This window comes from Giraffa tippelskirchi, chromosome 5, assembly GCF_054371585.1.
Source record: "Giraffa tippelskirchi isolate mGirTip1 chromosome 5, T2T-mGirTip1v1.2.pri, whole genome shotgun sequence".
Lineage (NCBI taxonomy): Eukaryota > Metazoa > Chordata > Mammalia > Artiodactyla > Giraffidae > Giraffa > Giraffa tippelskirchi.
In genome coordinates this window covers 133569625-133586458 of record NC_137279.1, presented here as the reverse complement: position 1 = coordinate 133586458, position 16834 = coordinate 133569625, and the positions used below count along the sequence as shown (strand labels likewise).

General features: G+C 39.0%; 1 long non-coding RNA gene across 1 annotated transcript; it reads right to left on the bottom strand.

The window, feature by feature from the left end:
* Positions 1–15504: 15504 nt before the first annotated feature.
* On the bottom strand, positions 15505–16479 carry LOC145504704 (uncharacterized). Its single transcript, XR_014052445.1, has 2 exons — positions 16283–16479; positions 15505–15710 (listed from the first exon to the last, which is right to left on the bottom strand). It is a non-coding gene; the product is annotated as an uncharacterized LOC145504704 (long non-coding RNA).
* Between the last annotated feature and the right edge of the window lie 355 nt (positions 16480–16834).

Here is a 16834-nt window from a genome sequence, read left to right as displayed (position 1 = left end):
TCTCAAATTAAATTTTTTAAAAAAAAGATGAAACCCATATTTTCAGCCTGGCATTAGGGAAGCTCAGTGATCACATATAATAACAATGTATTAAAAGTCAAACAGAAAAGAACCCATTTTTAAAAACCCATAACTCAACAGACTAAAACAATGACAGACGAGCCATTCATGCAAATTAGCTAACTCACATTTATCAGAGAAAATATTTTATAGCATTAACAACACTGTCTTTGAAGAAAAATTAAATGGGGCTCCGAACCACACATTTATTTCTACTGCATTCATTATTCATTTACTTGTTTCTTTCCTCCTTTCTTTCTTTTTATTTTCAGAATTGTAAGTTTTGAATTCAAAGTTCAGTGGAAGAAGAAGCAGATGATTTTCCCATTTTAGTGACCCCGTGGTTAGCAGCAATAAAGCAACAGGAACAAATCTGGCTTGAAACGTGTCCAAACCCACATTTCCCAGTGAGCACAAAAGGCAAAAAAGTAAGATGTGCAGCGGATATTAACATGAGTAATCTTGGAAATCTAAATATTAAACATATGTCAAAGATTATCAAATGCACATCCACATGTCTTATAGAGATGTCTTTCATCCGAGGAGCTCCAGCCCATTTCAATGTGCATGAGCTAGTTCTCTAGCCTCATCAAAGTTTGGCATATCCAGTGACAACGGCACCAGTTTTTTATAGATGGGTGCTTGTGAAGCAATAACTCCTCAGCTCCTGCACCTTCTTGAAAGACAGTCTTCTTAATCTCTACCCCCATTGGAAGATGAAAGAAGTGAAAATGTTAGTCACTCAGTCATGTTTGAATGTTTGTGACTGCATGGAGTGCAGCCCACTAGGTTCCTCTGTCTTTGGGATTTCCCAGGCAAGAATACTGGATTGGGTTGCCATTTCCTCTTCCAGGGGATCTTCTTGACCCAGGGATTGAACCTGGGTCTCCCGCATTGCAGGCAGATTCTTTCACCTGAAGATAATGTCATTTAAATCCAGGTTGATTATTTGCCCAGTGAGCTGCACAGTTCGAGATATTTCCTGGAGTCTTTGATTTGTGTTCTGATGCTGAAGTCTGTAGAACCCCACCCTCCACTCCATCTACCGGTCTTGTATCATAGTGATCCAGAGAAGAATGTTCCAGACCCCGAGAAATGTATTGTTTTATCTCCTGGACACTGTGTAAAAAGGCTGTGACAATTCCTCCTGTCCATTGGTGAAATGTGCTCACAGTTCTTGGCATCTTTTTGCCTCCAAACCTTATTCTGCGGGATAATTGAAGCTATACTTTGGAAATAGCTAAAGGAGTAACATTATAATCGAGAGCTAGCCTAGTTTTTTCTGGGTGTATACCAGCTGTTGAACAATATTATTTAAAAAATCTCTTGGTGCAGCATGATCTTGCTTTTTCTTAGCCTCATTTTTGTCATCTGTAAATTGTGAAAGAAAAGCTGACTCTCGACATTTCTCAATGAGATCATGTTTATGAGAAGACTTTGTAAACTCTAGACCTTTATACAAATGTGGGATAGTATCATTACCTTAAAGGAACATCTCCTAGAAAGAGGCCCCCTCCCACCCCGCCCCGGGGAAAACTGGTACACTGAAATCCAATTTCGTTTCCATACCCATTCATCCTTGGCAAAATGTTATAGTCTTCATTATGAAGCTACCTGTGTGGCCCTATGCATATGGCTCAGTAGGCAGGCTGATTGAGGCAGAGAGTAAATACTTAACCTTTGTGCTACTTTTCTCAGGGAGTCTGGCACTGAGAGGGTGTTCAACAAACACGTTCTGAATTGTGTGGGGGTAAAATGACTTGAGCGGAGAAGGCAATGGCACCCCACTCCAGTACTCTTGCCTGGAAAATCCCATGGATGGAGGAGCCTGGTAGGCTGCAGTCCATAGGGTCGCTAAGAGTCGGACACGGCTGAGCGACTTCACTTTCACTTTTCTCTTTCATGCATTGGAGAAGGAAGTGGCAACCCACTCCAGTATTCTTGCCTGGAGAATCCCAGGGACGGCGGAGCCTGCTGGGCTGCCATCTGTGGGGTCACACAGAGTCGGACATGACTGAGGTGACTTAGCAGTAGCAGTAAAATGACTTGAGAGTGAAAAAGGTGAAAGAATACAAGATAAAGCGCCAGTTTGGTTGAACTTCTCCAGTGAGGTGACAGGCGGTGTCTGGGGCACTGCAAGGAGACAGGTTGCTGGAGAACGAGAGGGGAACCAGATGTGATCCTTGGAGGCTGAGAGTGCCCAGAGTGATCGCAGTGGGGGCACAGCCCTCTGGCCCCTCCCTCCTCCTCCTGATAACTTCTCTCACCTGTTCCTTCTATCTTCTGTCACCTGGAGAAGGAGCTGCTCAGTCTTTTCTTGCCTGTGGTGTTTAGGATTTTCCTCATTCTCTGAGGTAGAGGAAGCTGAAATTCTCTGGGGAATAGCATGGCTTCTCCAGTTCTGTTCTTTAGGGAATTTGCAGGAGCTATGGAAGACCACTGGCAGACTATCTCTCGATGGGAGTGTAGAGGGGAGGGGAAGGGATGTCATTTTAGGGAAAGAGCTGAAATATGTCAACATGTACTTTTAGGTGGAAGATTTCTTACTGAATCTGTTCTTAAACTGAAGTGTCTGTTACGGTCACTAAAATAACACACCACTTTAGATAAAAATAATGATCTATTAATTTATCTGTTTTGACCAGTTTCCCTGGTGAACGGTAAAGGATGCACTGACAATGCCTGCCAAAGAAGGAGACATGGGTTCGATCCCTGCATTGGGATGATCCCCTGGAGGAGGAAATGGCAACCCACACCAGTATTCTTGCCTGGGAAATCCCATGGACAGAGGAGCCTGGTAGGCTACAGTCCACGGGGTCACAGAAGTGTCGGACACAACTTAGTGATGAAACAACAACAACAGTGTTCTCCTAGAGCACATTTTCAGAAATAAAGTGTATTCTGAAATTGTTGACTTGCTTTTGTCAATGTGTTCCAAAATAATATGACTTGATTCTCCCAAACACATATGATACCCCCTCCCCTCCCGCCTTGGAATAGAAACTATTATCATCAGTGAAGGAACTGTGAAACTGAACACATTCTTCCCTTTGGAGAGCAAAGTGTTCGATGAAAGGCGGGGTTCAGTTGCTATTGTTTGAGTTGTGGAGGATGTAGTTATACCCAGTCCGCCATCCTCTCTTCCTGCCTATTTATCTGTCTTCTTTCTTCACCTTTATCTTCAACCTGTATCTCACAAGCAGGGTGTATCAGACTTTCAGTTCCTCAGAACATCATCTACCTGGCAGAGACGCAAACAGCTCTGCGGCTGCAGCCGAGTCTGCGCCATCTCCCTCTGGACTGAGGGAACCGTGCTCTGAAAGAAAAACCTCAATGCAAAAATCACATTTCACTTGCTCTGTAATAATTTCCTTTTCATTTTTTCCCAAGTCTCTTTCTCAGAAACACATAGAAAGCTTTGCTTTTGGTTCTAAGCTGCAAGGAATTGAAGAAAGAAAAGAGGACTTGCAGAAGATCTAGATCTGCGGTCACTGAGCTAGAACATTATTCTTGAGCGGACACAGATGAGACAATCAAAGACTAATGAAAGTTGCTGAATGTGATGGCAGATCAGCACTCAAACACTCATACTTTCTCACCTCTACTTTAAGGTGAAATATTAGCTGAAAAAAAAAAAAAGAATGTGTCTAGACTGAAACTCTAGCGACTTGTGTTCACATCGTCAGAGAACGGAGTGTGTTTACATGAAAATATTTACAAAATATTGATTTAAATATATTACACTCAACTCCTAACTGATCAAAGGTTTAAAGTCTATTTATAGTGAGTAATACTTTAACGAAAATGATTCACTTTGTCATTTGCATTTATGCATACATAGATTTACTGGAATCAGCCAGAATAGCAAACTGCAGCCAGTTGGAAAGTCAACATGTTCTTTGCTGTTTAGTTTATTAAAATATGTGTTTAATTCTTTAGAGACACCATATGAAGAATATCATGGCCAGCTACAAGCATATATATTTTCTCTTGGGGTTTGATTACTATAATCCAAGTATTTCAAAACTGTTATCAGAACCAGTGAGCTGCTAGAGTTGGATCAGATCTTCAGAATCTTAGAAGTTGGGAAGAATATTACAGATTATCTAGCCCAAAGTTTTTCAAACTCTCCTGATGATAGTAATTCCTGGTCCTTATTACAGACCTATTGAATTTGAATCTCTAGGGGTGCGGCCTCCCTTTGAAACTGTGTTTAAACAATGTGGTATTTTTATCATCAGGAAAGTTTGAAACAAACTAGTCCACTGGTTCTCAGCCCTGGCAATGTATCAGAATTGTCTGTAGAGGTTGTTGAAAATACGGAAGGCTGGGTAGAGACTGTATTGGCTATTCTGAAAGCCACACTGTTGGTCTCTAGGTTGGAATTTAAGACTACAGGATCCCAAATAAATTACTATTGCTGCTGTTGTTATTATTATTATTTCACTATTATTATTAAAAGCATGACAAAAGACAACTTTTGGATAGTGATATATAGTTTACAAAGTCTTTGTGTATTCCCTGTTCTCATAGGAGCTCTGTGAAATTGTCTTATTTTTCATTTATGGATGGAAAAACTGATGCTGGGTGAGGTTTTAGAGTACTGCACAGGATTGCCCGTGTAACAGGCAGGCACGCTAGGACTTGAACTTAGGTTTTCTGACATCAAATTTGGAACATTTTCTACTGCTTCCCAATGTCATAGATGATGTTTTTTCTGCCTATATTTTAGTAAGTGGGATGAAGTAAGGGAGGACATTCATTTTTTCTTATTTAGTTATATGTGATTAACTTTGACCCTTTATTCCAGCTTCTTGAGATCTTTATAAATCCTTGATTAATCCATCAATATATTGGCTGCCTTGGACGATTTATATCATCCACAAATTGACTGAACAAGTCTCTATGTCCTGATCCATATTATTAACAACTCTGAACAGGACATGGTCAAAGAGAATACTCATTGGCATATTTTGGGGAGGCTGTTCTCTAGGTTAGCATTAAAACCATAATTAACACGTTGGAGTCCATTTTTCAACCTGCTAGAATTTTATGTGGGGCTTCCCAGGTAGTGCAATGGTAAAAAATCTACCTGCCAATGCAAGAGATGCCAAAGCCATGAGTTTGATCCCTGGGTTGGGAAGGTCCCCTGGAGTAGAAAATGGCAACCCACTCCAGTATTCTTGCCTGGAGACTTCTGTGGACAGGAACCTGGAGGGCTATCGACCACAGGATCGCAAAGATTCGGACACGACTGAACAACTGAACATGCACACACAGAATTTTATGTACCCGTGTCATCACTCTGCTCACATTTCCAGTCTTGACATTCAAAGAGATCATGAATAGATACATGTATGTATTTAACTGAATCACTTTGCTGTACATCAGAAACTATCACAACATTGCTCATCAACTATACTCCAATATAAAATAAAAAGTTAAAAAAAGCAAAAACAGATCACGAAAGCCCTAGTTAAGTATCTTGCTAAAGTGCTAATACATTATGTCTATGGAATTCCCTTGATCCACCAAAGAGAAAATGGTCACCTTTTATCTGAGTGGACAATTTTAACTGTCTCACAAATCAAGCTACTTCATTATTTGGAAGAAAACACTCAAGGTGTTCCTTTAAATCTTGGAAGGACCCTGTGGGAGCCCCATCCTTCAAGAACCAGCTTGGATGTCATGTTCTCTGGAAAGCCTTTTTTGATCTTCCATGCAGATTTAGCAACACCCTTTCCTCTGACTCAGCATACTGATTATTCCTCCAGTGTAACACTTACCGTGTTACCTTGTAGTTATTTATGTTTTCTTTATTTGAACTTCTTGAAGGCAAGGGCTGTATTTTATTCACCTTGGAAGTCTTCCCTAGCATCTAAATAGTGATTGGTGCAAGTCACAATAAATATTTGCTGAATGAATGACTGTGATTGAATCCATAAGTGAGTGTGAAATAAAGTTTTCTTGTAAAGATTTATTAGATCAAGAACATTAACCAGAATCTCTCTTAAGTTTCTTTTGGGCTTTGGTACTTCTTATTGACGATATCCAGAGACAATGGACAAAGCCTGTCCAAGAAATTCCAACAGTTCATCTAGTCCTTGAAAAGGAAGAATTAATCCTTTGGCCTCCTAGACTAGTTGTAATTTTAAGATTAATCTTAACTCTGTTTGTAGCCTATAAAACAAAACTAATTGCAGAATTCAAAGCTTTAGAGCATTTTTAGGTGGCTTGATGGGAAAGCATTGAAATAAATACAAACATTTAGATAAAACAACCATTTTAATAGTATTAACTCTGCCAATTAATGATAATGGAAGAGCCGTCCAATTAGCTAAATCGCTAATAGTTTTATCAAGCAGAGGTTGGTAATTTAAAGCAAACAAATTCTTTCTAATTTTATCCACTTGCACACCAAGATATTTAAAGGATAACAGGGGATCCAATAAAGAGTATTGCTCAAGAAGAGCTATATTTAAATCTCCTAATGGCTATAGCATAGAGTTACCCCAATTAGTCAGAAAACCCAAGCAGTCAGTAAATTCTTTCAAGACTCCATAATTTGGGGTAAAAATAAATGAGACACAACAAAGGTGTTGCTTGCAATCAGTAGCATTATTATTGTGGCATATTTGGGAGATGGAGAGTGCCCTGAGAGTCAGGGGGGTAAATTTAACTCACTGAATCCTGTAGTTGTGAATGCTCTGTACCCACACTCTGCTTCACACTGCAGCATTTTCTGAGGGGCTGTTCATGGGGATCACTACTAATACCTGTTTTCAGGGCAGCAGGTCATGGGGAAGTTCATATACTTGATGACACACCAAAGCTAGGACTTTCCCTGTCAAACCTCCATGGAGAATTCAGGCATGTAACTGGCTAATTCAGGAAAATCTCTCAGGACCAGAATGATGGTAGCATTTCGTACAATACCCATTTTATTTTTCTCAAGAGCACAGACTTTGAAAAACATCTGCGGCGTCTGGATATGTGAATTTCATTAGTACAGACTGGTCAGTTAAGGACAAATAGCAAATGATCAACTGGAAAGGGCCTCTATAGTCTATCTTTTGCTTGAGTACAAGATTGCTGTTAAAAATGTCAGGATTAATGATGCTGGTTACCCCACATTCAGGTACTGCCAACCAAGCATTGTGCTCAGATGGACAAACTTTAAAGGAAAAAGAACAGTATGAAGGGCATCTCTAAAGCATGATCTCTGCCAGTGTGAGCAAGCAGGAAGTATTGTTTGTTTATAGTAACAACTCCTATTTATTGAATCACTTACTGTGATCCAAGAACTGTGCTAATATCTTTATATTCATTATTTCATTAAGCATTCCATCAATGAAGGGGGTGTTATCCCTGTTGTGTAGATGAATTTACTGAGGTTTACAAGTTGAAGTAGCTTGCCCACAGCTACTACTCTTAGAGCCAGGGTTCAGACTTAGGGCTCTCTAACTGCAAAGACCTTCTCTTTACCTGGATCATATATTCTCATCCCCATCTGGAGGCTGGCACATTGTCAATGTTTAGTGTGTATAGAAGGAGGATGATGATCACCATAGGCTGCAGTGGTATGACAAACAAATATCCTGCAGATAACCCTGTGGGGTAAATACAGAATGAACCAGAATAGCCATTTGCATCAAAATACCTCGCCAGAATTCCCAGCCACTCTGGCAGAGTGCCCAGGCACTGCCCCAGAGTCCAACTGGAATGTTCTTTGAGATGCTTCTGGTTTTCATTTTCCAAACCTTGCTACACACAACAAGTGAGCCTGGGGCTGGCTGCAGAGTCCCAACATTACTTCCCTTCTAGTGAGAAGTGGGAGGTTGTGAAATGAAAGAAATTGGTTGTAATAATATCTTGGTATCAAGAACTAACTTTTCTCTAAACTCTAAAAAGTCTCATCAAATCAATCCACAGAGCTAAGTCTTGGCCAGAATAATTAGACAAAAGGTTGTCAGTGATATAAGGTCCAGGGAACTTGTGTTGACCAAGAAGTAAGAGCAAAGATTTAGGACTGAGGGCAGGATGGACTGAAAGAACACTTACTAACCCAGCAAGTAGGCCAGCCTAAACAAGGCCTGATTGATGGTAGGGAGCAGTCTTAATTTCTCTCCTTTTACATTCTCTATTGTTCCGTTTGTTGTTGATAAGTCGCTAAGTCATGTCTGACTCTTTTGCTACCCCATGGTCTGTAGCCCATCAGAGTCCTCTGTCCATGGGATTTCCCAGGCAATACTACTGGAGTGGGTTGCCATTTTCCTTCTCCAGGGGATCTTCCTGACCCAGGGATTGAACCCCAGTCTCCTGCATTGGCAGGCAGGTCACTTTAAGTATGTTCCTCTCTTAGGGTGGCAACTGTGGAGAAAGAGCTTTATTTGACCTTCCATTCAGATATTGTCTCTGCCACTTGATAACTCTGAGGGAACTGACTGATCACAAACCACCCTCAAGCCCAGATCTCATGGAAGAAAAGGATCTTGCAGATTTGTAGATACTCAATGGGCAGATTTTTTTCTTTTTCATTTTACTATTCTTTACTACTTGCAGAACTGTATAAGTGAGAAGTAGAGCTGATCTTCATCAGAACTGGCATTAGTTTGAGAAAGAATGAGAAAAAAGGAACTGAAAAAAACTAGGAGCAATCTTAGTGTGGCCTCCAGTCCCAGAGATTTTGACAGTAAATTGTACCTGCCATCAGCTAAATATGGGAGTGAAACACTGGGCCAGGAGGCAGGATCCTTGGGCTTTTTCCCACGTTGGCCACTATTTTATGTCAGGTTTCCTGAGAAATAGATTCTAGATTCTACACATACTGCTGCACTGGAGGTTTACCGGGGTGTGCTCTCAGCAGTACCTGTGAGAGGCTGAGGGATGTAGCATTAGCCAGGAGAGGATGAAGTGGGATCTAGGTGTGACCAACATCTCACTAGATTCCACAGGGAGCTCTGGAGCTGGGGGGTGGGGTGGGGATTGTCCTTGCAGAACTGCCCCAATCTGAGGCAAAGGGCCTTTGAACTGCTGCATCAACCAGCCAGTGCATATAAGCTACCCCCACGAAACATGACCCCAAGGAAGGGGTCATGATCCTAGGAAAGGTGGGTGCCTGCAGGAGGACTTGGCTGTGAGGCATCAGCAGGTGACACTTCTCACATCTTGAAAAATGAGTGCCTTCAGGAGAAGGGAAGAGAACATTTGCAGGCCACCATAGCATCCACTATAGCTACTAGCTACTATGTGGGTAATACCCGGTACTGTTTCAGTACTCACCATCCTTAAATTAAACAATACTTTCAACCAATATTTATGAACACCTACTTTGTGTATTGTTTCCTTTGCATGAAATGTCTTCCCCTCACTTAGAGATATCGATGAATTATTGCACCAAAATTCTGGTAAAATGTCAGTTCCTCTAAGGAACCACTTTTAACTATGACACACAGTTACATACTATCTTTTCTATTTCTGTGCCATCAAAGCATTCATACATGCCTTTTCCAGGGCATCATTCACTGTATTAAGATAACTGTATTGGGGAATCTTATTTGTATTAGTATCTTTTTCTTATTTTTTCACCCAATACAAAACTCTAGTGAATAATTCATTATTTAAAGTCTGTATGTCTGACATTAGCATAGGTATACCTTCTTTCTTTTGGTGAGCATTTGTATGGTTTATTGTTTTAATTCTTTCACTTTAAATTTTTATGTATTATATCTTAGATATGTCTCCTATAAATGACATTTCATTCAGTTTAATTTTGTTATTATCCAGCATGACAATCTTTGTGCTTTAGCTAGAACATTTAGGACACTTATGCCTAATGCAACCACTGAATTATTTAGGTTAAAATCAACCAACTTATTTTGTGCTTTTAATTGATCCACACTGCTGATGGTGACTGCAGCCATGAAATTAAAAGACGCTTACTCCTTGGAAGGAAGGTTATGGCCAACCTAGATAGCATGTTTAAAAGCAGAGACATTACTTTGCCAACAAAAGTCCGTCTAGTCAAGGCTATGGTTTTTCCAGTGGTCATGTATGGATGTGAGAGTTGGACGGTGAAGAAAGCTGAGCGCCGCAGAATTGATGCTTTTGAACTGTGGTGTTGGAGAAGACTCTTGAGAGTCCCTTGGACTGCAAGGAGATCCAATCAATCCATCCTAAAGGAGATCAATCCTGGGTGTTCATTGGAAGGTCTGATGTTGAAGCTGAAGCTCCAATACTTTGGCCACCTCATGCGAAGGGGTGACTCATTGGAAAAGACCCTAATGCTGGGTAGGATTGGGGGTGGGAGGAGAAGGGGACGACAGAGGATGAGATGGTTGGATGGCATCACCGACTCGATGAACATGGGTTTGGGTAGACTCCGGGAGTTGGTGATGGACAGAGAGGCCTGGCGTGCTGCAATTCATGGGGTCGCAGAGAGTCGGACACGACTGAGCGACTGAACTGAACTGAACTGAGGCTTCCCAGGAGGTTCAGTGGTAAAGAATCTGCCTGCCAGTGGGTTCAATCCCTGGGTCAGGAAGATCCCCTAGAGAAGGAAATGGCAACCCACTCCAGTAATCTTGCCTGGGAAATCCCATGGACACAGGACCCTCGTGGGTTACAGTCCTTGGGTTCTCAAAAGAGTCAGACATGGTTTAGTGATTAAATAACAACAACTGATCCATCATGTCTTTTTTTTTTCTCACCTTTCTTGACTTTTTCTGGATTGATTTTTTTCTTTGCAATCTATTTTTTTTTCCCTCTCTGTTGGTTTGGGAATCATTTACTTTTTTCTATTCTTTTAGTGGTTACCCTAGAGTTTACAACATTCACCCTTCACTTATCAAAGTCTAAAGTTAATCAACATGTTTACTCTCTTCTGGAACAAATACAAGACTTCAGGATAAGTCAACTCAATTCTCCCTTTGTCCCAATCATAGTTGACAACTTGTAGTTGTCATGAATTTTAACAGTTTAAAACTCTGTAATACATTCATATTATAGCTTTAAAGTCAACGTTTATGTTCACCCACATGTTTACCACTTTTTTAGTTCTTTAATCCTTCCTGTATCTCTGATCCTTCAGCTTAGTTTACTGGTTGTGAATTCTCTCAGTTTTTGGTCATCTGAAAATTTCCATATTTCACTTACATGCTTGAATGATATTTTGCTAAGTATAAAATCCTATGATAGTTTTTATTTTCTATAAGAACATTGAAAACATATTCTCATTTTCCTTTAGTTTTCATTTTTCCCCTTGAGTTACTTAAACTATATAGATCCTTAGAAGGTAAATCTATTTTTCTCTAGCTGCTGTAAATCTTTTTCATTTTTTTCTTTAGTTTTCTGTAGCTTCACAATGATACATCTTGATACATATTTACTTTTTCTTTATCCTATTTGGGGTTCTTAGGTTTTGTTAATCTGTTCTGGAAAATTCTGCCATTTCAGCCATGGCATTTTAAATATTGTTTTTGTTCCATTTCTTTCTTTTGATTTTATTTCTAAATCTGCAGTTAAATATGTTAGATCTTTTCACTATATTCTCTATTACCCTCTCTTCTATATATTCTATCTATTTGTCTCTTTTTGCTATATGTAGAAAGTCTGTTCTGACCTCTTTTCTTGCTAATTAATTCTCTCTTCAGCATGTTGAATCTTCCATTAAACTCATTTGTATTCTAAATTTGTTATTATATTTTTCCTTTGCAAAACTATGTCACTTTTTTCCAGTTCCTTCCTGAAATTTTCAGGCTTGGTTTTTCTTTCTTTCTTTGACTTGGTAGGTATAATTGTTTTATAGTTTGTGTCAGGTATTTCCCACGTATGGCATCTTTGTTAGTCTGTTTCTATTATTTTATTGTTTTGACTGGTTCTCACTCAAGGTATTTTATTTTCTGTGTACCTATTTTTTTTTCATTGTGTACTCTTCAATATATTTGATAAACTACTTTTATGAATACTTTGAGATGTAAGAGTGGTATGTAGTTTATCTGAGCCCTAAACTGTGGTGGACCCAGAGCATTAAGTCTTGTTCCCACTCCCCAAGACCTTCAAAGGGAATTCAATATTCTAGCCATTTCTTTCAGATAGGCATGTGTCCTTTGGGGGGAAAAAAAAGATTTGAATATAAGACTTTTATTTTCTTCTAGATTTTGACTGGGCAATTTCTCATTTTTGGCTAATTGTTTGCTTTTGAAAGGTGTGGGTTTCTGAAAACTTTTTTCCCCAACTTTATTTTACTTTTTTCAGAAGAAGGGTTAATCTGAGAAAAACTAGTCTACTATTGCAGGATAGAATTCTGCTTTTGTACTTTAGTTTGTTAGCACAGTTCTGGTCACTCAATGTTTATTGAATAATGACTATGTGAATGGTCATGGACACTAAAATCAAGTTGTACAAGCTATAGTTTACTATCTTCAAGGAACTTACCATTTATTGAAGTGTTAGTCGTTCAGTGACTCTTTGCGACCCTGTGGACTGTAGCCTGCCAGGCTCTTTTGTCCATAGGATTCTCCAGGCAAGAATACTGAAATGGGTTGCCATTCCCTTCTCCAGAGGATCTTCCTGACCCAGGGATCAAACCCAGGTCTCCTGTTTCACAGGTGGATTCTTTACCATCTGTGCCCCCAGGGAAGCCCTTACCACTATTAGACAAAGAAATAAAATACACAAAAAACTTTAAGTAATAACTACTCTATAAAATACAGTTAATGCTAGGCTTCCATATTTTCTTAGTAGAATTGTAAATGAATATAGTTCTTTGAAGGTAAGTTTAATAATACTTATCAATATTAAATATGTATGTAGACTTTGGCTAAATAATTTCACATCTAAGTATTTGATACATACTTTGTATTTACTTGAATAAGTGCTCAAAGGAATGTATATGAGGATATTCATTGGTAACAGCAAGTTTATTATAACAAAAGACTGGAAACAATCTAAATATCAAAGGAGGATTGGTCAAATAAATTATAATGTGTCACACAATAGAATATTATGCAACCATTAAAAAGAAAGGAGAAATATTTATATATTTTGATGTGGAATACTTTCTGTGACATGTTTATGTGAAAATAAAGAAAGAAAGAAGAACCTTGAGAGTTTATATAATATGCCACGTACACACACACATACTTAGAAATTTATAGAGTGTCTCTGGAAGGCTCTACATGGGGTTCCTAATAGTCGTTATATCTGAGGAGAAGAACTGGGGCTTTGAGTCAGGGATAAGAAAGAAATTTTCATTGGGTGTTTTTGTGTTTATTCTATTCTATCCTGTCATTTATTTTTACTATATGCATGTTTTTAACCATTACATTAAAAAGACCTGAAAAGTGCTAGGGAAGTAGTTTGTTTGAAGCTACATCATATTGGTGATCAATTGCCCTTAACCCCCACCTGCCCTACACTGTATTCTGGTTTTGTTCTGACAAAGTCTCATGAACCTTCTAGAACTCAGTGTCTTCTGTGAACTGAGGACACTGACCTAAATAATCTCCAAGGCCTCTTTAAACTTTAACACTCCCCAATTTCATCTACCAACATGGAGATACTCTTATTGCAGAGGTACTTCAGTCAGGCAGTGTCTTTGAAGATAATTTGGCAAATGAAAGTATTAGTATTAGATGAAAGTATTGGTTGCTGAGAGTGTTAACCTTCCTTTTGGTTCTCCTTCAAGTATGAAACTGTGCTTTCCTTAAGCTAATACGTTAAAATAATTATTTGTTTGGATTCACAGTTTGAAACTGAGATTTTTAATATAACTTTACATTTGAAATATTTTAGGCCTGTTTTTCTTTAAGACTGAGTAGACTTAAGTCTCTCAGAGACTGACTAAATCTTATTACTCTCTATTTACTGTACAATGAAAGCTTATTTTGTGTTTTTACATTTTATGCTCGCATAGATCTAAGTGGCCAAAGCATTTAATTAAATGGACTATTCATACAATCTCATTTCCTGGCTGGTCATCTGTATCAATGATAACTGTAGCATCCACTCGATGGTTATAACTCTGATTCTCAAAAAAAGAGAACAATTATTTAAATCAAAACTATGCTCAGAGTAATAACTTAAAATCTTTATAAAAAGTAATTCAAGTTTATTTGCAAAAGTTCAAACAATAAAGAAATAAGAATTGAAGGTTTCCTCTGTCCTGCTTCAATCCCACTCCTTAGAGGTAAACATTTTTAGTATGGCACGTATTTTTACACACACATAGACACACACATACCCCACACACTGTTTTTACAATAATGGAATTATATTGAACATGCTGTTTAATAATTTGCTTTTGTGCACAGCAAAATATTGTACACGTTGCTCTGTCTCATCCTTTAAAGAGCTGTACTATATTCAGTCACACAGATGTGCCATGATTTATTTACATTTTATCTTAGTAATAGGTATGTAGAGTTAGCTTCTATTTATATGCTGTGAGAGGCAGTGTTCATTGAACTTAGCCATTTGGCTAGAATTTTTATTTTTATAGAATACTTTTTTTTGAATTGAGGTTTTAGATTACATAGAGGTTCTTACATGCTAGGCACCATTGTAACCACTTTAAAATATCAACCTTTTTAATTCCTATAATAGTATGTGTGTGTTAGTTGCTGAGTCGTGTCCGACTCTTTGCAACCCCATAGACCACAGCCCACCAGGCCCCTCCATCCATGGAATTCTCCAGGAAAGAACACTGGAGTGGGTTGCCATTTCCTTCTCCAAAAGAAACTATAGAAAGAAAGAAAGTGAAGTCGCTCAATCGTGTCCGACTCTTTGAGACCCCATGGACTGTAGAAAGAAAGTGAAGTCGCTCAATCGTGTCCGACTCTTTGAGACCCCATGGACTGTAGCCTACCAGGCTCCTCCATCCATGGAATTGTCCAGGCAAGAGTACTGGAGTGGGCTGCCATTTCCTTCTCCACCTATAATAGTATAGGTACTATTATTATCTCCATTTTGCAGAAGATAAAATTAGGCTCAGAGAGGTTAAGCAACTTGCTTGAAGCCTCAGAGAGCTAAGTGGTACAGCCAGGGGTGGAATACGGCTCTCTGAATTCAGAGCCCATGCTTAACATCTATGCTTTCCTGCCTCATGGGATAGGTATATTTGGAATTTTGATAGACACTGCCAAGTTGTCCTCCAAAAGGTTATATCACCTTATACTTCCACCAACTGAATTTGAGAATTCACCCTTTTCCTCATTTCCTTACTAAAGCTGTATTCTTTAAAAATTTGTGGGGGAAAACAGATACATGTATATGTATGGCTGAGTCGCTTTGCTTACACTGGAAACTATCACAACATTGTTAATTGGCTATCCTCCAACATAAAATGAAAGGTTAAAAATTTGGGGGGCAATTTATGGTTGAAAAAATAGTATCATATTATTGTTTTAATTTACAATTAGTACAATAATAACATTCACAAATCTCAACTTTTATGAGACCTTTAATAAAATACATAAAAGCATACTTCATCATTTCCAGATTATCATTCAAGAGCAGTGAAGCCCACACACAGCTTCTTCAGGAAATGCTGACAGCCTGGTGTGCACATGGCTTCCATGTTTGTAGAGGTTCCAAAGTTTGCTTTCGAGGTTCCTTTCTTTTTTCTTGTGAATAAACTTTTCCCAGAGGACCTGGGTGAGCAAAGGCTTTTTTAAAGTATAGTTTGAACTATTTCTTGAGCAATCCAGGAACTTATTTACAATGTGATCCCCATAATCACATCACATAGTTTGTAAGAGGGTGTGCCCAGAGTAGTTAGGAAAAGCAAAACAGCATTTTAACAGTGAGAGATTTAGCCGGAAAATCTGACCCAACAAGTAGAAACTCTTTTTAAAGGTTCAATCAAGTTTATTCTCATCACATTCCTCTGGAATGCCCAACAGGCACATGCTTTGTCAATGAAAATTATTTTCAAACTCATTGATGTTTTGTTTGGCAAGAATCATTTCTTTGAACAATTTCTTATTAATCATCTATGATTTTTCACTTCTGACAGTGTTATCATCAGCTGCATGTTTATAAAAGAGCCAAACTTCAACCTGCATTCAGTTTAATCTTTGTGTCTTGAGAATGTTATTTGAAAAAAACCAAACAATTTATTTATAACCAAATTTCAGATCTTCAGCATTACAGAAGGTAAGAAAAGTGAATAGGGTGAAATTCTTCTATCATCCTTATTTTGTGAGAGCAAACACATACCCACCTTACCAGTCATGCCATTTAGCTTTCTCCCTCTCTTTGTGGTATGTCATTTTCTGTTTCTGGAGAGGTGGTTTGCCTGTGGTAATCCAAATATGAATGACAACGCCCTGTGCCATAATGGGGTCCTCCCTCTCAGACAAAAAACTCATTGTAGCTCTAAGCTTGTATCTTCCCATAGGTGATGACTCAAATTGTTTTGGTCAAACCACCTTGCCATTGTTGTTTAGTTGCTATGTCATGTCCAACTCCCTTGTGACCCCATAGACTATAGCCCACCAGGCTCCTCTGTCCCTGGGATTTCTCCCAGGCAAGAATATCGCAGTGCCCTGTGAACTCAGTTGTGTCTGACTCTTTGCAACCCCACGGACTGTAGCCCACAGGCTCCTCTCTTTATGGGATTTTCCAGGCAAGAACACTAGAGTGGGTTGCCATTTCCTCCTCCAGGGGATCTTCCTGACCCAGGGCTTTAACCTATGTCTCCTGCACTGCAGGTGGATTCTTTACTGCTGAGCCACAGGTGTATTAAAAATACATTCAGGAGTAGATGAAGAAG